Source organism: Bos javanicus, chromosome 5, assembly GCF_032452875.1.
Source record: "Bos javanicus breed banteng chromosome 5, ARS-OSU_banteng_1.0, whole genome shotgun sequence".
Lineage (NCBI taxonomy): Eukaryota > Metazoa > Chordata > Mammalia > Artiodactyla > Bovidae > Bos > Bos javanicus.
The window spans coordinates 66,539,826-66,565,113 of NC_083872.1; the positions used below are offsets into that span (position 1 = coordinate 66,539,826).

At 38.4% G+C, this 25,288-nt stretch overlaps 1 pseudogene; it reads right to left on the reverse strand.

The window, feature by feature from the left end:
• Positions 1–17,172: 17,172 nt before the first annotated feature.
• On the reverse strand, positions 17,173–20,876 carry LOC133248742 (reticulon-3-like; annotated as a pseudogene).
• Between the last annotated feature and the right edge of the window lie 4,412 nt (positions 20,877–25,288).

Genomic DNA, 25,288 nt, shown 5'->3' on the forward strand with positions numbered 1-25,288 from the left:
GTTTTTCTTGTTAATGGCAATCATTGTGTCTTTGAAATTCTTCATATGTTGTGACGTGTGCATATATGAATGTTCCCTAGGAGGCAGAGATGGTGCTGTCAAATTCATTCAAGCAGTACTTAACTCTGTATAATTTGTAGCTAATCAGATGCCTAATAAATGTTTTGATGCTGCTGCTGATGTTGCCAATGACATTCAAGAAAGTTCTAGAAGATAAACCATCAAGATTGGCACTTTAACATTGTTGATTATTTAAGTTCCATTTCCCCCTTCAAATTATCAAGGCTTGTTTATGCTATTCAGTTCTAGTACCTCTTCTTTAATATGAAAGGAAGTATGAAATGCAATTTCCACCTCTGAGGGTTCTTTTCTTTTTTTTGCAACTTCATTTCAGCGTCTCTAAAGTGGTGGATCTGTGTGTAGTTTTTATGGTTACATACTGACCCTGCTGATATTCAGAATATTGCCTGATTATTCTTCTTTATTTACAGTGTTCAAAACAATGAGTTAGTTCCCTTTCATCCCTCAAAAGGTGATTATTTGCTTTCTTTTCTCTAAGTTTCAATATGAATTCATAGATTTAAGCATATTTTCTGTGTTTCAATCCATTGAGATTACTATCCAATTTGTAACTCAAATTGTCCCTTTTTTTTTTTTTTTTTGCCAATGGGAGCTTTTTTTATGTGAATCTTGAGTCTTTGACAGCCTTTTTGCTATCTTGGAATAGAATGTGACATTCTATTCCAGGTTCATCTTGTACAGGTCTTTCCTCCAACCTGGAATTTGTCATTTCTTCAAGAAGTCTTGAAGTTAGAATTGGAATTTCAGTGCCACAATCTGGGTAGCAGAGATGCTCATTGCTAATGGGCTGATCATTTCTTCTAAGACTCTTCAGTGGATAGAACAAATAAAAACAGTATGTTAAATAAAATATCTGATGCATTCATACCGATGCTTCCAGTTAAAATTCAGCTATCAGGATTTTTAATTTACCTCTTCTATATTTATCTGTATCTCCTCTTTTCTTCCTGCTGAAAATCCTAGTTCTTAAGGATACAAAGGATATTAGACTATCTTGTAAATACTTATTTATTTTAAATTATATATAGCAATCTCAAAATATTAATCTATTACTAATATTTTCACTACCAATATAGAGAGAAGAGTTTTAAAGGTGTATGATTTTTTCCATATGCTCACTCCATTTTTTAATCATTTGTACCCCTTATCATTGAAGATCAGTTTTACTGGGTATAAAATTCTTAGTCACATTTTATTTCCTTGAGCATGTTAGTTATGATTATCTTGACTGATACTCTGTAAACATTTGATTAAACTTCACAGATGGTCATTAAAAAAATTTTTTTTGAGCCTCACCACAAGCCTTGTGAGACTTAGTTTCTTGACCAGGGATCAAACTTAGTCCCCAGCAATGAAAACACCAAATCCTAATCACTGGACTGCCATGGACTTCCTCCCCTCAAAATTTTTTAAAATAAATTAGAAATGACATGACAAAGAACATAAGCCAGAAAACAACATCAATATGATAATTAACTTTGAAACATTTCCAGAATTGATGGGAACAAGACTTGATGCTCATTGTTATTGCTATTATTCATCATTGTTCTGGAAATGCTTTAATAACAAGAAATAATATATTCTGGTATTTATTAGGATTCAGGAGACAAAATTGCTGTGTTTCACTGATGATATGAATGTCTAGCTAGAAAGACTACAAAAATCAACAAAAAAGAAACAAATATGTTCAGTATAATACCTGGCTAATGTCAATATATAAAAGTCATTAGTGCTCCTATTATATAGGAAAGGGTTAACTTAACAGCCTGGGTTGCTCAAACCCTGCACTTTCCCAAGAAAGGCCCATTTTCAGGACTGGCCTTTAGTTGGTTCCTGGGAGCTGAGATCTTAGAATGTTCTGTCTAATATCTTTCCATGCTCAAGGCCTTGAGCCTTGCTATGCCAGTTTGTTCAAATAACTGATGCTAACAATGTGATTTAGGATGAACACCTGCTTTCTTTATGGGGTCTGGAACTTGGGTAACAAATCTGTGAGGCAATGCTATATGTCTACATGAATGACCCCAGTAAAAACTCAAGCAGCTTTTCAAGCCTACTTGGGATAACTTCCCTGATTGGCAACACTTTGTGTATGGTTGTCACATATTGTTACTGGAGAAATTAAGTGGGTTCAGTGTGGCTCCACTGGGAGGGGATATCTGAAACTCTGAGCCCAGTTTCCTCTGAAAATGCCCCATATGATCTTTTCTTTTCCTACTTTTATTCTCTATTCTCTCACTGAAATAAACCATAACCATGGCTATAACAACTTCTGGGTCCTATATAGGAGTCCTAGTGAACCATTGAGCTTGAGGATGATTTTGGGGACTCCTCACATCTCTGTATATTGGGAATACCTTTATAAAAAATAAGATCCCATTTACCCGAGTGATAAAACAATGCTTAGAATATATGATGTGAAGTAAAGTCTCTCAGTCATGTCTGACTCTTTGCCACCCCATGGACTATAGCCTACCAGGCTCATCTGTCCATGGGATTTTCCAGGCAAGGGTACCAGAGTGGGTTGTCATTTCCTTCCCCAGGGGATCTTCCCAACCCAGGGATCGAACCCCAGTCTCCCTCATTGCAGACAGATGCTTTACCATCTGAACCACTGGGGAAGCCCCTTTGTAATATATACTCCACTTATAAAATACTATAAAAAATTTTAAGTAGGATGAAACAAAAGGTAAAAATTTTTCTGAGAAATTTAAGAGAAGACTTGAATAAGGGGAGAGCACTTATGAAAATATCAATTCTCCTGAGAGTATTAAAAATCTTAACACAGTCCCAATTAAAACTATAATTTTTAAAAAACTTGATCATATGAGAAAATAGCCTATACATTTTGAAGGAAAGAGTTCTGGGCAAGGCCTTACCTCTAGATAATAAAACCTGTTTTTTTAAAAGCTATAATAATTAGTATAGTACCAAGAAAACCAGGAATAGATATATACATGAATTAAATGGAATGCTCAGAAATATACCCAGATATTCATTAGAATTTAGTATAAGCTGAAGATTGCATTCAAGTCAATGAGGAAAAGTTGTTTTATTTGATGACTGGTGTTAAGTAAATGGGCTGATCTTTTTGGGAAAAGTCAAATTAGAAACCTATTAGTCCATTTAGGAAAATCCAGCCCAGATGTAAATATTTAAATTAGGAAAAACTAAAGTGTAAAAGGACTTGAATAAAACATAAAATGGTTAGATGATCTCATGGTAGGAAAAGACCTATATATAATCTGAAAGTTATACTGTTAGAGAAAATATTTATACCTTGTAAATATTCAAATCTGATTCCTATGGCAGATCTACAAAACTGAAAAGAAGCCATCCCTCCAATAAAGAAATGCAAGTTAAACTCCAATAAACTCCTAGATATTTCCTACTAGATTGGCAGTGATTTAGAATAATGATAAAAGCTAGGATTAGTGAAGATGTGGGTAAATATGAATTTTCATATGCTGCCAGTGGAAACATACTGATATAGCATTTCTGGGAGTAATTTGAAAATCCTTATCAAATACCAATGTGTATTTTTTACTATTCCAGATCTAGAAATCCTTTCTAAGGGTATCATCAGATATGCCACAAGATACATACAAAATATGTTTGACAACCTAAAGATCCATCGAGAGGTGAATGGATAAAGAAGATGGGATATATACATGTGTATACACACACACACACACACACACACACACACAATGGAACATTACTCAGCCATAAGAAAGAATGAAACAATGCCATTTGCAGCTACATGGATGGACTTAAGGATTATCACACTAAGTAAGACAAAAAAAAAAAAGACACGTTCCATATATATCATTTATATGTGGAATCTAAAATATGACACAATGCACTTATCTACAAAACAGAAACAGACTCACAGACAGAGAAAATGGATTGTGGTTTTGCCAGCAGGAGGTGGGGAGTGGGGGTGGGTTAGACTGAAAATTCAGGGTTAGCAGGTGCAAACTATGATACCTAGAATGGAAAAACAGCAAGGTCCTGTTGTGTGGCACAGGAAACTATATTCAATACCCTGCAATAAACCATAAAGGAAAAGAATATGAAATCAAATTGTAGTACAGTATACATATAACATGGACTTTCCTGGTGGCTCAGATGGTAAAGAATCTGCAATGTGGGGGACCTGGGTTCGATCCCTAGGTTGGGAAGATCCTCTGGAGCAGGAAATGGCAACTCACTCCAGTATTCTTGCCTGGAGAACTCTATTGACAGAGCAGCCTAGTGGGCTACAGTCCATGCGGTTGCAAAGAGTCAGACAAGACTGAGTGACTTCACTTTTATTTTTCATCTCTGAAAAAAACTGTGTTTTGAAAACTTATAAACTGTTTAAAATGACTGTAAATAGGAAATTGGCTAAGCAAATTATGATACAATATTGTCACCAAGAATGATGTAGGTATGTATTTGTATAAAGATGTTTTTTGTATATTATTTAATGGAAAAATGATAAAACCATTATAAGACAGCTTTTAAAAACTATAAGCATATATTTATTTGTGTGTGTGTGTCTCATATATTATACACTAAAATATTCAGTGTTATTTCTGGGTAGTAGGATTATAGTATTTATATATATTTGTGCTTATCTGTATTTTATATTTTCTATAGTGAATCTTTTACATAAAAACAATAAACTGTAAACAAACCAACTCTCCTCTATTCCCTTTAATCGTATCAGGATTCATATAAGGGATGTGCTTTAATGTAGAGATTGGTAACTCATAGTTTTATTCCTGGCCATCCTGTTACTGATTTTCAATGATTCCACAATTCTAGATTGAGACTGCCCTCCTCCTGTACTGAGGCATAATTTGATCTACTCCCTAGACTGTCAACATTCCTGATTTGTCAGTGACCCTTTCATCATGATGCTAGAATTCCGCACATCTGATGATTGCCCTATGGTCAGTTTTGTTTGGACATTCTCTTCTTCAGAGAGCAGTTATAGATAGTTATGACTGCTCATGATAATATTTACAAAGATTTGAATGAAAGAAGTTTTTATCTCTTCAATATTGGTGGAAAGGGGAGATTAAGAATCTGAATCTAATGCACCAGACTTGCCCTAGTTAAGCTCTTTGGAGAAACATCTAGGTTATATTGGTTATGGGGTTTCTATCAGACGATATAAGGCGACCTGGGTCCCAGTATTTCCACAGTAAAGATGTTCAGTAGGACTTGTGGAGCATCTCATTCTGAATTTGGCTTGCTTGCAAATGACTCCCTTTACAATTCCTAAGAGAGAGTCTCTGGCTGGGTCAGTATGATGTTTGTTTATTAAACAAAAGTTCATGGCAACTTCAAATGCATTTGACTTTGTATTTAGCCACACTGTGGATTTCTGTATGAGCAACTTATCATCATAGTGATGAAAAATGAGACAGTGCTAGTGATGTTGTGGTTACAATTGCCCTTTTCATCCTTGATTTTCTGGGGAGTCGGTCTTCCTTGAAACTCTCTCTTGACCATCAATATGGAACTCTGGAGCTCTCATTGATGGAGCTGATCCCTGAGCTGGCGTGCACCCAAGCCAGGAATAGACTGGAGTACACTTATTGAGAATGACACAGTTCTTGATTGCATGTCTGATCCATGGATTACATTGTCTTCACCACAGCAAATGGTTCTGCCATGAAATCTTATTTCTCCTTCCTTTACTCTCTGTGCTTTGGGTCTGTAGATTTCAGTGAGTTTTCCAAGTCCAAAGGCTTAAATCTGGGCACCCCTCTCTTTTCTATCCAGTTCTTTTTCCGAGGTGGCATTGAGGATGTTACCATGTTTGTTTAATTCTTAGTTATGATTGTTATGATGGGTAATAGCTATTTTATTTCAAGTCTGAACTAAAGTTACTGGCTTGCTTTTTTCATTATGCTATGGTTTTTAGAAACATTGCACTCCAGCTTTGCCACTGGATGTTTTAATCATGTGGTAGATATTAGGAGAATAGAATATAAGAGAAGCCTTCAGAGAAAATAAAAAAAAAAAAATTAGTTCCAGAGTTGACCGCCTTGCTATTCTATCGAGGCCTACCTTCTCTCCCTGCAGTTAGTCACCACGCTTGGAGGGCTGCTGCTCACACTGGCACCAAGGAGGTCAGTTTTTCCACTCTCTCCCCCAGAAAGGATCAGGAAGTGCCACAAGGTTCATGAAAATTTAAGCTTGAAGTTTAGAAAACTCAAAACAACCCAAACCCTCAAACATTCAGTTTGGTTTGAATCTTGGACAAAGGTTTGCTATGCAGCCAGTGGAGTTGTTCCAGTTTAAGGGCTGTAGTAACTTCATTTCAGGGCTAGTGACGGGGAAATTATGAAACCATAACTTGGATCTTATTTTAACGAAACCAAGAAACAAAAACACTTACTGGGGAATCTGCATGGGAAAAGGGGCCTACCTAACCCCAACTGGTGCTATTTCACTGCGGCAGCTCCTCTTACTATAGGAATTATGAAACTGTTCTTTCCAATTCCTTCAGAGAGAGCTCACTTTTGAAAGCAACTGAGTTGCCTGCATCCAATTTATAAGCCTCCTGTGCACAGCAGGGAAAGATCGTTCATAGGTGATTAAATCCAACAGGGTTAAGGCCTGTCATAGTGATCTCCCCTCATGGTCAGTTTTCATTTCAAAAGTCATCCCAGGAGAACAACTGTAGTTCTTTACCTAGCTGACTTCTGAAACAAATTTTCCACTTTACAGAGAGCCCAATAATTTAGACCCTATCCTACTTGGATACCACTTATTTATTCCAGGGATAAGAATTCAATTTAATGACTGTTTCTTGAATGGCTTTATTATATCTAGCACAGGAGAATATATTTCAGGCAAGGGTATATAACATAGAAAAAATATATATATGATTCTCAAGTATCTATGGACCAGTCTATAATCAGCAAGGAAGACCTCTTAGAACAAAAACAAATACAAAAAGGATTCATTCTGCAATAATTTAGAAAACTTAAGTTGATTTTGAAACATACCCAATAGAGTAGCTCACCTTGTTTATAGCTGTTCACTTAACAGATATGGCAAAGCAAAAATGAGGTCAAGCCTCAGGCTGTGCAGATGTAGAAGACAGCCTGGAGGGGCAAAAAGTCAAGAGGGGCCTGCTGAATTTCTGAAGTACACAATCTCAAAGGATTTTAGGAAGATTTGGGGCCTCAGTGTGCTCAGAAATACCGAGAATTTAATAAAGTATGCCTTTTCTTATTTAGGTAGAGACTTTGCCTGGGCCCATTAAGTGACTAAGTTGACAAAGTTCCAGTTGGCAAATAACATACATATTCCCCAAAGTATCTATATTCTTATCAAACTGGCTGGTTCTCTTAATTGGGAATGCATTTCATTCGTGATTTTAGTTGGATTATATTAGGCATTCACCATCCTTTGAAGTGATTGTTTCTGCTATTACATGGAATCATGTTACTGTGAAATTTGAACTAATTCACAGGAAATCAGATACGCATCACAAGCTGATGAGCTGTGGTTAATGATATTTGTTGTAACTTGAAATTTTTCTATTAGTGTTTCTGTTAAAATATCACTCTGTAATGCCATAAATAATTAACTCTTTCTTCTTCATGTTTGAACTTTAGAACTACAGGAAGCAAGTCTGCTTCTCAGAATGTAAATACATCTAGTTAATTTTTTAAAATTTGGAGATTCCCTAGAACTATTTTCTGAACAAATAGTGATACTGTAATGTTTACAGTTTAACAGTGGAAATATAGGAGCATAACATTCTTTAATAATTGAGGACTTAAATTTTTGGTACTGAATATTTATCAAAGCTATTAATAGGCAATCAATAAATACTTCTATGTAGAGCCCTGTGCTCAAAGAGTGAACTGATGGTTGAGAAAATGAAATAAATAGAAGTGTTAAATGCCTACTAAGTGTCAGGGACAGTCAGTTCTGAACAAGGAAATAATCATTTCCAGATGGAGATGGTCAGAGGATTCATGGAAAATACGAGATTTGTGTTGGCCTTTGTGGTTGTGGTTTCGTCACTAGGTCGTGCCTGACTCTTTTTGTGACCCAGTGGACTGTAGCTCGCCAGGCTCCTCTGTCCATGGAATTCTCCAGGCAAGAATACTGGAGTTGGTAGCCATTCCCTTCTCCAGGGGATCTTCCCCACCCAGGGATGGACCCTGAATGTCCTGCACTGCAGGTGAATTCTTTACTGACTTTGAAGGGTATACAAATTTGGTATACAAACATTCCTTACATGTTTCATATGTGAGGAATCAGGGCATCAGAGACTTGAAAATACAGTATAGGAGGGGAGAATTAATGTAAGAGAATAGTGAGAATTAGAGCTTGAAAGAAAGGGTAAAGTCAGATTTTGGAAGGCTAGCCAAGGACTCTTGGGTTTTATCCAATAGATACAAGGAGTTATTCTATATTTTTGAAATGGGAAATGAAATAATGAAGTAATGTTTTAGGAAGATAATGCTGGTAGTAATAAGTTGAATACATGGAAAAGGAAGTGGCTGAAAGTAGAACAATTGATTAGAAAACCCTTTCTCTTGCCTAAAAAAATGATAAAAGTCTGGTGTACAGTAGTGGAAAGGAAAATGGAAAAGAAAAACATCATTAAGAAGAGAAAGAGAAATCAGTACAGCTGTAAGATTATATGATGTGGGAAGTAAGGGACAATTTACAATGTCATCTTTTGGTTTAATGTGTGATTTGAGACCTGGGTGTCAGAATGGTTGCAAAACATTTCTCATGTTCATAAATGAGAAATGTGAAAAGTAGCTTGGGTTGGGGTTGGAGGAGAAAAATAGGTTTTGTTTTAGGTTCATTGCTTTTGAGGTGATGGCATACTCTTAAGTAAGCAGTTGGAAATGCAGGGCTCAATTTTGTGAGAGACAGAGACAGACAGACAAAGGTTGGGACTATTAATAAAGATTTTGATATTGTCTGTATTAAGTAACAGTTGAAGTTGGGCAGATATATTTTAGAGGAGGATATGCACAAGCAGTGCAAGTTGAGGAACTGCCTCCTGGAGCACTGTGATTTGGAGTAGGTTTATGTGCAGAGCCTACTATTTGCCCCTGGAGTATTTTCTTCTGCGACGCCAAACTCAGAAGAGTGTATTCTTTTTAACATACATAACATGTCTAGGAGACAACTTTATCAATTTGTGTCCTGGTCAAATAGGTATAATAGCCAGGACATGGAAGCAACCTAGATGTCCATCAGCAGATGAATGGATAAGAAACCTGTGGCACATATGCACAATGGAGTATTACCCAGTCATTAAAAAGAATGCATTTGAATCAGTTCTAATGAGTTGGATGAAACTGGAGCCTATTATACAGAGTGAAGTAAGCCAGAAAGAAAAATACCAATGCAGTATACTAATGTATATATATGGAATTTAGAAAGATGGTAATGATAACCCTGTATGCAAGACAGCAAAAGAGACACAGATGTATAGAACAGTCTTTTGGACTCTGTAGGAGAGGGAGAGGGTGGGATGATTTGGGAGGATGGCATTGAAACATGTATAATATCATATACGAAATGAATCGCCAGTCCAGGTTTGATGCATGATGCTGGATGCTTGGGGCTGGTGCACTGGGACAGGGATGGTTCGGGGAGGGAGGTGGGAGGGGAGTTCAGGATGGGGAACATGTGTATACCTGTGGCGGATTCATGTTGATGTATGGCAAAACCAATACAATATTGTAAAGTAATTAACCTCCAATTAAAATAAATAAAATTTAAAAAATACATAAATAAAAATTCAACTCAATGAAAATATTTTTATAAATGTTTCTCCATGTTTCTGCCTCTGATAAGTTTTCTGAACTTGTTCAAGTCATATAGCCAGTTTGGGGCTAAAAATTTCTCATTTGTAAAATGAGGGTGTTGACTAGAATTCTCAGATGACCTCTAAGGTCCTTTCCAGTTCCTCGATCCTGGTGTCGGTTTCTAGGGTATTTCTCTAGTGTCGGTTTCTAGGGTATTTAGCTGATTGACTTGAGTCTTACCAGCAGAGAGCAGACTATTCCACAATTTCTTGAGGGCATAGCTATCTCTTTGGAGGACCGATGGTCTAGGGGGTGTTCTTAGTAGTGTTCCTAAACCCACATTATCTTGGAAAATGTCTTATATTTTTAATCCTTTTAGAGGCCTTTTTCAATCTCCAGTAGCTGGATATCAAGCAAAAATCTTTGAGTTAATGAAAGCTGTTTGTGACAAATTAGTTATTCAGGAGACATAAGAGATGTGGATTTGATCCCTGGGTTGGTAAGATCCCCTGGAGGAGGGCATGGCAACCCACTCCAGTATTCTTGCCTGGAGAATTCCATGGACAAAGAAGCCTGGTGGACTATGGTCCATACGGTTTCAAAGAGTCGGACACAACTGACTTGATTTATCTGCAGCAGCAGCTACCTGACATGTTCTCTTCTCTACCCAAGGCTTCTCTACTAGGAGAAACTTAAAGGTAGATTCAGTGTTGAGTCCTTCTAGAATTTTAGTTTCAAGAACTTGGTGTCAACTAATGAGTGTATATATATTTTTTGAAGTACAGTTGATCCTTGAACAATACAAGTTTGAACTGTGTCGGTCCACTTACACACATATCTTTTTCAATAAGTATATTGAAAAAATTTGGAATTCACAACAATTTGAAGAATTCACAGGTAAGCCAGGTAGCCTAGAAATATTTTTAAAAATAAGGGAAAAGTATCTCACAAATGAATAAAATATATGTAGATGCTAGTCTATCCTTACATAAGCCTAAGGTGAATGGTATTTAATATAAACTTAATAATGTGTTTGTTTTCTTATGGTTTTATGACTTTCCAATAATTATGTCACTGTGTTGTATGCCTCTGGAGAAGCTTATAAGCCTATTAGCCTAATTAGCCTCTTAGCACAGGTAACTGTTGTTTTTTATTTTAAATAAGTTTCCAAAACTGTATTATGAATATAGTCATACAGTAGTACTGTATCGCATAAAAATTTATAATGATACAGCCATTAGCGTATAAGATACACTACTGTAAAACAGTCATATCAATTATGGGCTATCATAAAAATAAAAACCATAAAGTAATCATATTGTTGCTTCCTCATCATCAATTCATGAATTCAGTTATACTTGTAAATATATATGAATTTATGTTGCATATTATGTTTTTATTTTTGATGTCTAGTGTTAATGATATGTATGATATCTATAGCATTTTATATTATATAAGACAATATTAATGTAGGTGCTGACAGACAAATGATTTCATCTGATAAACAGATGAAGTAAACTTACAGTATCAATGCTGTATAGTACAGTACTGTAAATGCATTTTATTTTCCTTATGGTTTTCTTATTAACATTTTCTTTCTCTAGCTTACTTTATTGTAAGAAACAGCATATAATACATATAACATACAAAATATATGTTAACCAACTGTGCTGTTGATAAGGTTTCTGGTCAAGATAGGCTTTTAGTAGTTCGGTTTGGAGGAGTCAAAACTTGCATGTGGATTTTCAACTACATGGGGAGTTAGCACCCTTAACCCCTGCATTGTTCACGAACAATCATTTTTAGAAGGTTGAGTTCAGTTCAGTTGCTCAGTCGTGTCCAACTCTTTGTGACCCCATGGACTGCAGCATTCCAGGCCTTCCTGTCCACCACCAGCTCCCAAAGCTTGCTCAAACTCATGTCCATTGAGTCAGTGATGCCATCCAGCCATCTCATTCTCTGTTGTCCCCTTCTCCTCCTGCCTTCAATCTTTCCCAGCATGAGGGTCTTTTCCAAGGAGTCAGTCCTTCACATCAGGTGGCCAAAATATTGGAGTTTCAGCTTCAGCATCAGTCCTTCCAATGAATATTCAGGACTGATTTCCTTTAGAATTGGCTAGTTGAATCTCCTTGCAGAACAAGGGACTCTCAAGAGTCTTCTCCAACTCCATAGTTCAAAAGCATCAATTCTTTAACGCTCAGCTTTCTTTATAGTCCAACTTTCACATCCATACATGACTACTGGGAAAACCATAACTTTGACTAGATGGACCTTTGTTGGCAAAGTAATGTCTCTGCTTTTGAATATGCTGTCTAGGTTGGTCATAGCTTTTCTTCCAAGGAGCAAGTTTCTTCTAATTTCATGGTTACAGTCACCATCTGCAGTGATTTTGGAGCCCAAAAAAATAAAGTCCTTCACTGTTTCCATTGTTTCCCCATCTATTTGCCGTGAAGAGATGTGAAGTGAAAGTGCTGCACTCAATATGCTAGCAAATTTGGAAAACTCAGCAGTGGCCACAGGACTGGAAAAAGTCAGTTTTCATTACAATCCCAAAGAAAAGCAATGCCAGAGAATGCTCAAACTACTGCACAATTGCACTCATTTCACACGCTAGTAAAGTAATGCTCAAAATTCTCCAAGCCAGGCTTCAACAGTACATGAACTATGAACTTCCAGATGTTCAAGCTGGATTTAGAAAAGGCAGAGGAACCAGAGATCAAATTGCCAACATATGCTGAATCATAGAAAAATCAAGAGAGTTCCTGAAAAACATCTACTTCTGCTTTATTGACTATGCCAAAGCCTTTGACTGTGTGGACCACAACAAACTGGAAAATTCTGAAAGAGATGGGAACACCAGACCACCTGACCTGCCTCTTGAGAAATCTGTATGCAGGTCCGGAAGCAACAGTTAGAACTGGACATGGAACAACAGACTGGTTCCAAATTGTGAAAGGAGTACATCAAGGCTGTATATTGTCACCCGGCTTATTTAACTTATATGCAGAGTACATCATGAGAAACGCTGGGCTGGAAGAAGCACAAGCTGGAATCAAGATTGCCGGGAGAAATAACAATAACCTCAAATATGCAGATAATACCACCCTTATGGCAGAAAGTGAAGCAGAACTAAAGAGCCTCTTGATGAAAGTGAAAGAAGAGAGTGAAAAAGTTGGCTTGAGGCTCAACATTCGGAAAACTAAGATCATGGCATCTGGTCCCATCACTTCATGGCAAATAGATGGGGAGACAGTGGAAACAGTGACAGACTTAATTTTTTCAGGCTCCAAAATCACTGCAGATGGTGACTGCAGCCATGAAATTAAAAGATGCTTACTCCTTGGAAGGAAAGTTATGACCAACCTGGACAACATATTAAAAAGCAGAGACATTACTTTGTCAATAAGGGTCCGTCTAGTCAAGGCTATAGTTTTTCCAGTGGATGTGAGAGTTGGGCTATAAAGAAAGCTGAGGGGCAAAGAATTGATGCTTTTCAGCTGTGGTGTTGGAGAAGACTCTTGAGGGTCCCTTGGACTGCAAGGAGATCCAACCAGTCCATCCTAAAGGAAATCAGTCCTGAATATTCATTGGAAGGACTGATGCTGAAGCTGAAACTGCAATACTTTGGCCACCTGATGTGAAGGACTGACTCCTTGGAAAAGACCCTCATGCTGGGAAAGGTTGAAGGCAGGAGGAGAAGGGGACAACAGAGAATGAGATGGCTGGATGGCATCACTGACTCAATGGACATGAATTTGAGTAAACTCTAGGAGTTGGTGATGGACATGGAAGCCTGGCGTGCTGAAGTCCATGGGGTCACAAAGAGTCAGACATGACTGAGCAACTGAACTCAACTGATGGGACCAGATGCCATGATTTTAGTTTTTTTTAATGTTGAATTTTAAGCCAGCTTTTTCACTCTCCTCTTTCACTTTCATCAAGAGGCTCTTTAGTTCCTCTTCACTTTCTGCATAAGGATGGTGTCATCTGCATATCTGAGGTTATTCATATTTGTCCTGGCAATCTTGATTCCAGCTTGTGCTTCATCCAGCTTGACATTTCACATGATGCATATAAGTTAAATAAGCAGGGTGACAATATATAGCCTTGACGTACTTGTTTCCCAATTTGGAACCAGTCCATTGTTCCATGTCCAGTTCTAACTGTTGCTTCTTGACCTGTATACAGATTTCTCAGGAGGCAGGTCAGGTGGTCTGGTATTCCCATCTCTTTAAGAATTTTACACAATTTGTTGTGATCCATACAGCTGGCACCCCACTCCAGTACTCTTGCCTGGAAAATCCCATGGACAGAGGAGCCTGGTAGGCTGCAGTCCATGGGATCGCTAAGAGTCAGATAGGACTGAGCGACTTCACTTTCACTTTTCACTTTCATGCATTGGAGAAGGAAATGGCAACCCACTCCAGTGTTCTTGCCTAGAGAATCCCAGGGATGGGGGAGCCTGGTGGGCTGCCGTCTATGGGGTCGCACAGAGTCGGATATGACTGAAGCGACTTAGCAGCAGTAGCAGCATACAGCCAAAGGCTTTGATGTAGTCAATAAGGAAGAAGTAGATGTTTTCCTGTAACTCTTTTGCTTTTTCTATGATCCAATGGATGTTTAAAAGGTTGGAGACATGTAATTCAGCAAATTTTAAGTATCTTCTAGGCATAAAGCATTGTGGAAAGGAAGAATAAAGGTATTAATAAATAAATAAACATACGAAGATGAATAAGGTACAATTTCTGTCTTCAAGGAAGCATACTGGTTCATAGGAGAACCTGGAATGCAAGTAAATAGTCCATATGAGTACATGAAAAGGGTAGTACAGTAGAAGGACGTACTGAGTGTAGGGTGACTGAGATGCTAGCCTCCTGTTGCAAACTGGAATAACTATCTTCTTGGATGTGCTGTTCCTAAATTGCCTGAGCAGGTGGTTGTTAATCAGTATCCTTCAAGTCTTGGGTCTAAAGTAGGTGACTGATTTATTTTGAGCAAATGTCTATGAAAGCTTTTACTCTATCTTAATAATCAACTTAGATCACAGCATATTGTTTGTGTGAGATATGCAAAAGGACTGACTCACTGAAAATGATTGACTAGTTATAAATAGACACTACATTTTTGGCAAGATGCAGATGAAAGCTTTTATGAAGTTATACAATTGTGGCAAGATATTGTCAACTGTTGTACTAGTATTCAGATCATTGGAAAATCACATCAATATTGTCAGTATACTACTTAGCAGACAGGCATGCTGACATAAACAAGTTATCAAGCTGCAGACTAAACTGAAGACCTATAAAAGAATGATGCTTTACAGAACATTCTATGAATACCATATTTGTTACATATATTATATCCAACTTCTGGATGAGTGTCATTTTTAGATTTCCTGTGTTGAATTTAACATAAAGGTGACAAAGTTAGATTTATAAATAAATATGTGACATTTATGTCATTTAGAGTGCTTGCTAAAATATTCTTGCTCTATAATGTCACTCATCTGAAAGATAGCTATGTTTTATGGTAGTGAAAAAGGTATTCTTTCATGTTTGGTGTTTCTACATTCTTTTTCAATTTAACACATCAAAAGACAGAAATTAGAATATTGAGGATAAATAGTCATAGGTGCATTGACTAAATTTCCAGATGTAAAGAGTATTTGAAAGCTATTTAGCCTGGAAAGTGATCTGGGCGAGGCAGTTATAAACTTCAGCTCATTATGAAAGTCTTTGAATGATTTGATTATTTAATGTAGGGATAAATCTCTCTAAACTGTGATAAAAGTTCTGATTCCAGATTTGTGTCACTAGTTTTTGAGTGGGAGCAACACTATTCACTTTCATGCATTGGAGAAGGAAATGGCAACCCATTCCAGTATTCTTGCCTGGAGAATCCCAGGGACGGGGAAGCCTGGTGGGCTGCCATCTATGGGGTTGCACAGAGTCGGACTCGACTGAAGTGACTTAGCAGCAGCAGCAATCCTAAAAATGACTTCCAAGATATGTGATCTGAATGAGGGCATCAAAAAAGTCTAAGCCACCCATAAGGTATGTTTCCATTGGCTCTAAAACCCCAGACCCAGCCCTGAGTGACTCTTTGTATATTGTGTTTAAAGAACCAATGTTAAAAATGAACTATATTATCTGGCAGGAGTAACATATGAATAATACTGGCTAACATTCAAGTGCCTAAATCTTAGTTAATACTTACCATACCTTTATGAAGTTGATACTACTGTATTTAATCATTTTAAGATTCACTTTTTTCCCCCACATTTTCACAATGAAATTAGGATGTATTTTAGAATGAATGGTGTCTTTACAAGCATAATTTAGAACATTCTTTTCTTTTACAAGCCTTGGGGCTTGTCAAATCATGGTGAGACTGACAAGAGACGGCATCATAGATTAAATGAAATATGGTATTAGCCACCACTCCTCTTCATCCAACCTTACCTAAAAGAAAACTGGGACATGAAGCTAAGTAAACTGTTCAAGATCACAGAACTGATAAGCATTTGAGCCAGGATTCCACACAGTTATAATTAACTCAATCCAGGACTGATGTTTACAACCACACCTTTCTGCCTTCTGGTAATCTAGCAAAATTTGTATATCTGAAAAACTATCCTCACAAAGCTGCACTCTTTGGACAGCGGAGATGGGAAGAAAAGAAATTTATAAGGACCACAGTGGACTGTTGAGTGAAGGGGTACAGTAGAGGACCCCTCAAAGCCAGGGTAATTATGAGCAAAACAGACCCTGAGAGGACAGGAAAGCTACAGGAATGTTGGGAAACCCTGAAGGTGATGAAGGTGAAGGTCATTCACTTCATTTTTTGTCCAGGGCCAGAACTGTGTGTGCAAAATCTTCTAAATGGGATGCAGAAAGAAAATCCTTATATAACAGGGAGTTATTTATCTGTATCTCTCATCTGTATCTATACATTTACATCTATACCGATGCATATGTTCTACATCGCTTAAGTCGTGTTTGACTCTATGTGGCCCTTTGGACTGTAGCCTGCCAGGCTCCTCTGTCCATGGGATTCTCCAGGCAAGAACACTGGAGTGGGTGCCCATGCCCTCCTCCAGGGGATCTTTCCAACCCAGAGATCTAACCCATGTCTCTTAACATCTCCTGCATTGGCAGGTGGGTTCTTTATCACTAGTGGTCACATGGGAAGCTCATCAAAGAGGGATTTGTATTGGGCTTTTTTTTTTTTAAGGAAATGTTACATTATTAACAAGCATTAGGAGGGGAGTTTGGGGAAGAATGGATACATGTGTATGTTCCTACATGTATGAAGGAACAGCCGAGTTCCTTCGCTGTTCACCTGAAACTGCCACATCTGTTAATCGGCTATGCTCCAATACAAAATAAAAGTTTTAAAAGCAACTAAATATTTTTTAAAAACACTTTCTTATCCTACATTTAGATTTTATAACTTTATGTTATTCTTTCTTTTTTATTATTTGCTTATTTTATTTTCACAGTGCCTAGCATAGTTCAATGAAACTTGAAGCTCAAGTATTTATTTAATAAATGAAACATAACTTTCTCTCTTGCTGCAAATACTACATGGACTCTTGGAAGCCTATTTGGGTGAGAAGAAGGATGCTTTGAGTCGGGGTGGGACACCACTGAAAGGGTTTTATCAGCTGCAGTAATAACAAAGAGTACTGTAATTTCCCGTCCTGCTTGTCAAGAAATGAGGTAAGCAAATTAAAATCAGTCAGGACCTAGCATTGCTGCTCTACCTCCAACAGTAAAGATGAGCCAAGAAAAGACAATCCAGTGAAAATACTCTGTCATTCCTCCCTGTCAACTCCAGTGAGCATTCACACAAACATGACACACAGCAACACACACACATATACACATTTTTGTATTTTCTTTTGTCTTGGTGTCTAGTCATCTCAAATGGGTCGACTCATGTTTTGGCTAATATAACCAAACCAGACTCTTTGGCTCAGCTCTACCTGCAAACTTTCTGGCCTGTTTGGGTATAGTGAAGTGGTTTGAGTTTCTGAGAACAAATAATTAGGCTCTAAGAGAAGGCCAGGGTTATACAAAACCCATTCGTTTCTGCCTCTGTGGGTTCTGTAACCTTTTTGAAAGGAAAACAAAGTTAGATTAGGACAGTGCTTGGCTACATGGGCTTCATGAGATTTTTTTCCATTTAGTATTATCAGAACATGTATTTAATTATTGTTGTTTTAGACTTGATAAGCTTAGGGATTCGCATCTTTAAATTACATCTCCCTTAATGAACCACATACGATATCTTGGAATCAGAATTAGTGTTGGTGTGGACCAGAATGCTGACCTTGTCTTTTTTTATTTAGTCTCATCCATTGGGCTTTAAAGATAGATGAAGTTTCAAACTAGGTCTAAGAGTATCATCAACTCAAAGAGACCGAGAGTATAGTTATTTATTTTATTAGCTTTACTCCACCATTTTTCTGCATCTTTTCATTTCATTTTCATTCCATAAAAACATCAGATATTTGTGTTGATGTTTGGGGAGAACAGTCAGTTACAATACAGACTGATGGAGACCACTGACCCTGGCAAGTGAGTTTTGATGACCAGAGGGCAATGACTGGGCCAAATATAAGACTTCTTTCCATGGTGTTCATGGTGATAGTGTTTAAACCATTTTTAAGTAGTTTTAAAACGTGGTAGAACATAAACCTCAGTTTGTAGGTATTTTTTCTTTATCAGGGACAGAGCATCTAGAAATTCTGCTCTATTAATCATATTCAAGCTCTTTTCCAAATCATGAATTACCTGACTACAATCACTTATTCATATGTACCTTCTCAAATAACTTACAGTGAATTGCGTGAGATTTGGACTATAAAGAAAGCTGAACACTGAAGAATTGATGCTTTTGAACTATGGAGTTGGAGAAGACTATTGAGAGTCCCTTGGACTGCAAGGAGATCAAACCAGTCAGTCCTAGAGGAAACCAATCCTGAATATTCATTGGAAGGACTGATGCTGAAGGTGAAACTCCAATACTTTGGCCACCTGATGTGAAGAACTGACTCCTTGGAAAAGACCCTGATACTGGGAAAGATTGAAGGCAGGAGAAGAAGGGGACAACAGAGGATGAGATGATTGGATGGCATCACCAACTCGATGGTTATGAGTTTGAGCACGCTCTGGGAGTTAGTGATGGATAGGGAGGCCTGGCGTGCTGCACTCCATGCAGCTGCAAAGAGTCAGACACAACTGAATGACTGAACTGAACTGAACTGTGTGTGTCCATGTACCTAGAAGCAACTGCTAATATTATTTTTATAGAAATTATATACATTTAATTTCCCAAATAAAGCACCTGTAGCCTACCAGGCTCTTCCCTCTATGGGATTCTCCAGGCAAGAGTACTGGAGTGGGTTGCCATTTCCTTCTCCAGGGGATCTTCCCAACCCAGGAATCGAACCCAGGTCTCCTGCATTGCAGGCAGACACTTTAACCTCTGAGTCAGCAGCTCACAAATAAGCACAGCCTTGTCTATTAAGCTTGAGGCAGGTATTTAAGAAGTTAGGAAGCACTTTTCTCATACTCAAGCTCAGAACTCATGTCCAGATGTAATGAAATAGAAACCCCCTTCCCAAATGGTGGGGTTTTTCATTTCCTAAGCAGGAGCATAGAGGGAGTGGTGGTCAGCTCAGTGGGCCAATTTTATGCTTCTGATCTCATTTACCAGATGATGTTTTAGGATTCAGGCTTCCCTGGTGGCTCAGTGGTAAAGAATCTGCCTGCCAATGCAGGAGACGCAGGTGTGATCCCTGGGTCACAAAATCCCCTGGAGAACTAAACGGCCACCCACTCTAGTATTCTTACCTGGGAAATCCCATGGACAGAGGAGCCTGGTTGCCTACAGTCCATGGGGCCACAAAGAATCAGACATGACTTGGTAACTAAACAACAACAATAACAACAATTCTAGGATTCAGTGACTATCCGTATCACCTATGAGCTATTAACAGAATTGAAAATTTTGTACCAATGAGGCGGGAGAAGACAGACAATAACACAAGTAGCTGTTCATATTATGAAACAGGGTTACGAGGTCAGAGGAGGGTAAGAATAGTCTGAGGAAGATATAAAAGTTAATTCCATAGTCATTATTCCACTCCCACCCCCAGATCAACTTTTGGAATCACGATTCCTTAAATTGAAAATAAGCACAAAACTCTTATAAGACATTGGTTTAAAACCCAGTACTTGGGTAAGTTAAAGAAGGTGAGAAAACACCAGATAAAAAAAGTTTGGAGTTGAACACTGGACATATTCCTTAATGGCACAAGAGCACGGTTATAACTCTTCAATGGTGTTTTGGTAACTGTTGGATTTTTAATTTCCATGTGCTTATTCTTTTTTTTTTTTCTTTGAAATGCCAGAGCGCATTGCCTGGGCCCTTTAACATCTGGCTTGGTCATAACATAGTAGTCAGACTGGGATTTGTACTTTTCATTGGAATACTGAAAATTTATAGTTAGGCAAAGATCAGAAGGGCAATCCCATTGGAGCTAAACCAATGTTGGTCATTAGCCACATGAAGACAGCCAGATCTTTCACCAGAAAGACACACATGATGAGTTTTGGGACCATGTTGACCATGTTGATGGGGTTACTCTCATAATTATGGAAAACTTCTGAAATTAGCTCAATTGCATGATCTTTTGAATTTTGTACAGCTTGGATGACAAACTTGTAGACCCTGAAGTTGATAGTGAGAAAGAGGGAAATCAGGATGATGTAAGAAGCCACACTGATGATGCTGAAATCTCCAGGGTAAGCAGCACTATCAGTGTGGGCCAAGATCCAAGCTCAGCTTTCTTCACATTGTGCCAGAAAATCAGACAATGTATTGCAAAGGAGGCATCAGAGCATGTTCCCAGGCAATTCCCTCTCATGTCCCCTTCCCTCATTAGTGGGCAGGGAGGGTTGGGCCCCAGAGGATGAAGAGGAGTTAGATGGGATTGACAGGCTTCCAATGGCTCTACCATGAGCTTTTCCAAGAAGGGCAGGGGAGAAAGCAGGGAAATAAAATAATCACTCTGTCAGCTCCCCCAAGTGCCTTTGCTCCTTCTAATTCGTGCTTATGCTCTGACTACTAGTGATGTTTTGATATATAGCCTTCCAGACTTTATTATTTTATATGCTAACTGGAACTTTTCCTGTTTAATATTTCACTTATAATCCCCTCTCCCTTTGCATTTTTTCGCCACTGAAAGGGTTCCCTAATTGTTTTCTTTTGTCTCTCTGCCTCTGCCCTAATCCCATTCTCTTGAGGTAGATTCTAGTAATGTTTTGATATATAACCTTCCAGACTTCCTCAATTATTTTATACGCTAACTGGAACCATGACTGTTTTCACTGGATGGGACCTTGGAGATCATCTTTCCATCTCTCTTTACTCCCTCCTGCTGCCCTCCTAGCCCCGCCATGGCAGGCTTCCAGAAGATGCATGGGCTAAATGCCCCACCTGAGACACCACCTCAGCCAGGGATTGGCATAACTTGGACTAGAGCCCAGGTATTTCAGTCCTGGTTAAATGACCTTTCTGCTGCATCCCACAATTTTATTTCTTAGCCTGTTTCATGACCTAAAGAAACAGTTTCTATAAGATAGATTCAAGTGGTTTATGGGCAAATTTAGTTTACAAGATGACCATTCATTTTCTGATGGAAAACAAGCAAATAGACAAACCAACAAACAAACTTCTAACCAAAGAGATGGCTATGGTTCACCTCTGTTTCTCCTTTGGCCTCAGTGACTGGCCTGTAGGCCCCGTGCTCTGCCTTCCTGGAGCAGTTTTCTTGTATTAAGATTGTCCTTAGATCCATCTCTCATACAGTCAGCTTTTGGTGCTTTTTTTTTTTTTTTTAAATAAACATACTCTTTATTTTTCTTTTTTCACCAGGGCTTCCCTGGTGGCTCAGATGGTAAAGCATCTGCCTGCAATGCGGGAGACCTGGGTTCAATTCCTGGGTCGGGAAGATCCCCTGGAGAAGGAAATGCTAATCCACTCCAGCACTCTTGCCTGGAAAATCCCATGGACGGAGGAGCCTAATAGGCTACAGTCCATGGGGTCACAAAGAGTTGGACACGACTGAGCAACTTCACTTTCACTTTATTTTTCTTTAAGATTTTTCTAATGTAGACAAGTTTTTCAAGTCTTTATCAAATTTGTTACAATATTGCTTCTGTTTTATGTTTTGGCTTTTTTGGGTGAGAGGCCTGTGGGATCGACTTCACTTTCACTTTATTTTTCTTTAAGATTTTTCTAATGTAGACAAGTTTTTCAAAGTCTTTATCAAATTTGTTACAATATTGCTTCTGTTTTATGTTTTGGCTTTTTTGGGTGAGAGGCCTGTGGGATCTTAGCTTCCTGACCAGATATCGAACCCACACCACTTGCATTGGAAGGTGAGGTCTTAACTGCTAGACCACCAGGAAAGTCCCAGTTTTTTGCTTCTTATTCTGTTTTCTTATTGGTCACTTGCTTTGGCCTTGGGTACAGCTCTCCCTGCTTTTTCGCAAGTGCTTCCAGAAAGGCTGAACTTAAACCAGCCAGGTCATCCAAGTTGCTGACTTTCTGGGTATGTTCAAGGTGTTCCCCATAAAAACCAGGACTCTCCCCTGGTGTGGGACATCATGTTTCTTATTCATGTACCTTCAACTGAAATTTATAGCCTGAACAGTAAATTCTGACTCACCTTAAACTGCTCATCTTGACTTTTTCTTTAAATTTTTTAACAGTCCTCTCTCTAAGCTTTCTAAGTTCAACTCAAGCACACACTACATCCACTTTTATAGATAGTGCACACTTTCCCAAAACAACATTAATAAAAATCTTGGGGTCTCATTCTACCGCCATCCCAAACACTCTCAGAATTTCTCACCCAGCCTACCTAGAAGTCCTAAGATCACTCTTCACACCAGGCCCAGATCTTCGGACTTTGTTCAAGGTCCATCCTGTCTTCTAAGTCACAGTGAACATGGTCATGTTAACTATAGTCAGATCTCTGACACAGACAGAATTCATAGTGATTTTTGGATATGGGGATTCTTTTTTTTTTTTTTTTTTTTTGCCAATTTGATCAAACTTGAGTTTTCAAGGAAGAGAGCATCAGAGAGTGAATGGCAGAGATATCCACTTTGCAAACATTATGTGCAGTTGTTAGAATGCAAGTGAGCTCTTCTGAGTTTGATGGTGGTGGCTGTCGCTTGGGAGAACCTCGTTCTTTCCCATAAGCCTCTGGCTGTTGCTTCCTGTTGTGTGTGCTTGCACGTGTGCTGTGGGGGATGTTAAACAAGCATCATTTTTGTTTCATGTGACTGTGGAATAGTGCTTTCATGTTTACCTTTCATATCCACTTTAAGGATGGAATCTGTTTTACAACTGGGACTGCTGCTATGACCAATTCTGTAGCATTGCCTTCAGTTCAGGCACATGCCTCTGAAACCTTAATCACTAACAGATGCTGCTTTGAATCAAGAATTCCCCTCTCTGGCTACTCAGCCTGAGCAATGAGCTGCCTAACTTGGATCCTGCGGGCTTCTTGAGAAACTCCATAGCCTGTATTACTAGCACACTGGTAACAGGCAGAAGATTGATGTTTTCCAGGCCCAAGTAGGACTTTGAAACAATACCTAGCAGTTGTAGAGAGCTATTTATTTTCTCCTCCTTCTACAAGTGTTTTCACATACATGATCTCATTTTACCCTTCAAATAGTCCTTGGCGTTAAGTAGGGAAAGCAGTATTTTCCCCTAGGAACCCGAGGTCCAGAGATGTTAAGTAACTTGCTCAAGGTTACACATTAGCTTTGACTCCTAGTCCGCTGTTACTTCCGCTCAAGTGACACTAGTATTTACTTTGTCCTGTGTCAAAATTGTCTAAGGTCTTTTCAGGTGCTGCGTGAAACCAAACTGTCATTCTTACAGCTCAGATTTAATTAAATTTTAACAGCTTTAGTATTTTTTTGTACCCCCCTCCCCCGCCCAGTCCTTAAATTCTAAGGCAGTGACTTTGTGTGCCTAAAAGTTATTTGGGGAGCTCTTCAGTAGATCCTGGTTTAGCAGATGGAAGGTGCAGCCTCAAATTTAGTGTTTTTTTATAAAAACCACCCACATGTTTCTGAATCAGATGGTCTCTGTAAATAGTGTTGTAAGAGCTAAAGTAAGCAAGGCACTTAAGATTTCTAGGCCTCTGTTTCCTCATTCAAAGAACAAAAGAAACAAGACTAGAATTATTAAATTATCTTCAAAAATTAACTTAGATTCTAGTCTAAATTTAACAGCTTACATTGGAATTCCTCTTATGGAAGAAGCAGTATCTGTCTGGAAAAAATACCTTGGAGGGGAAAAATGAAACCTCCAGGGTCTGAGTTTTCTGGAGAGGGAAAAGAGTAAGAATAGAGGGGAATTACAGAAAGACATGAAGTAAAGTGCTGATTATGTAAAGAGCCAACTGGGAAATCCCTGGTGGTGGGATTACTAGAAAGGACCCCAGTGAAGAGGAGTGGTTGATGTGAAGCTGTTTGCTCTGGGTGCAGGCTATGATCCTTCCTTGTGGTCCTTCTGTATTCAGCTAAGCTGCATTTTATGTGAATGGAGGCTTTTCTATGGGAATTAATGAAGAGACTGAATTTCACTTCTGAATTGACATAATGGAGAACTGAGCAGAAGAGACCATAAGAACTCTTGGTGATTTGAAGAAATCTTGGGGAGAACTCAGGCTAGAATTGCAGGCTTAAACTCACTGCACCTAGATACCTATGGGATGGATATGATCAGGTGGCATCTGGGTGAATATACGAGAGTTAGCATGAGGACATTATAGAAAGTATTATTTTGTGGAGTACTCTCATGGCTTGAGCTGAACTGGGATGTGATTAGATCTGTCTTAATAAAGGTGCATACCGAGAAAGTGAATGTGAACAAGAATGTTTGCAAATAGAGTGGGTGAAAGATAAAGAACCTTCAGAAGCATTTCCAGCGTTGGCTTCAGTTGAAGAATGATTTTAACTAAGATCTAGTGTTTCTGTTCCCTTTCCTATATGCAATATGTAACGGTAGTTCATGTGGACTTTTAATAGTTTTAATCTAACAGCCAGAACCAAGAAGAATAATTTTCTATATCTGGAAATACTTTAAGATCTTGAGAAAGCTTTCTTAGTCTGAAGGAGCAGAGGATGGGGAGATGCAAGGCACAGAACCAAGGCATTAATTTAAATTCAGAAAAGAACAGACATTTTACATGAATGTAAAGAGCAAAAAGAGCAAAAATGTCCTCTTTGCAGAGAATTATGAATACAGCTATGCTGGCTTTAAAAAAATGGGGCCATGTCCTCATCTGTGGTAGGGAAATGGGAGAGTCCCATTTTAGG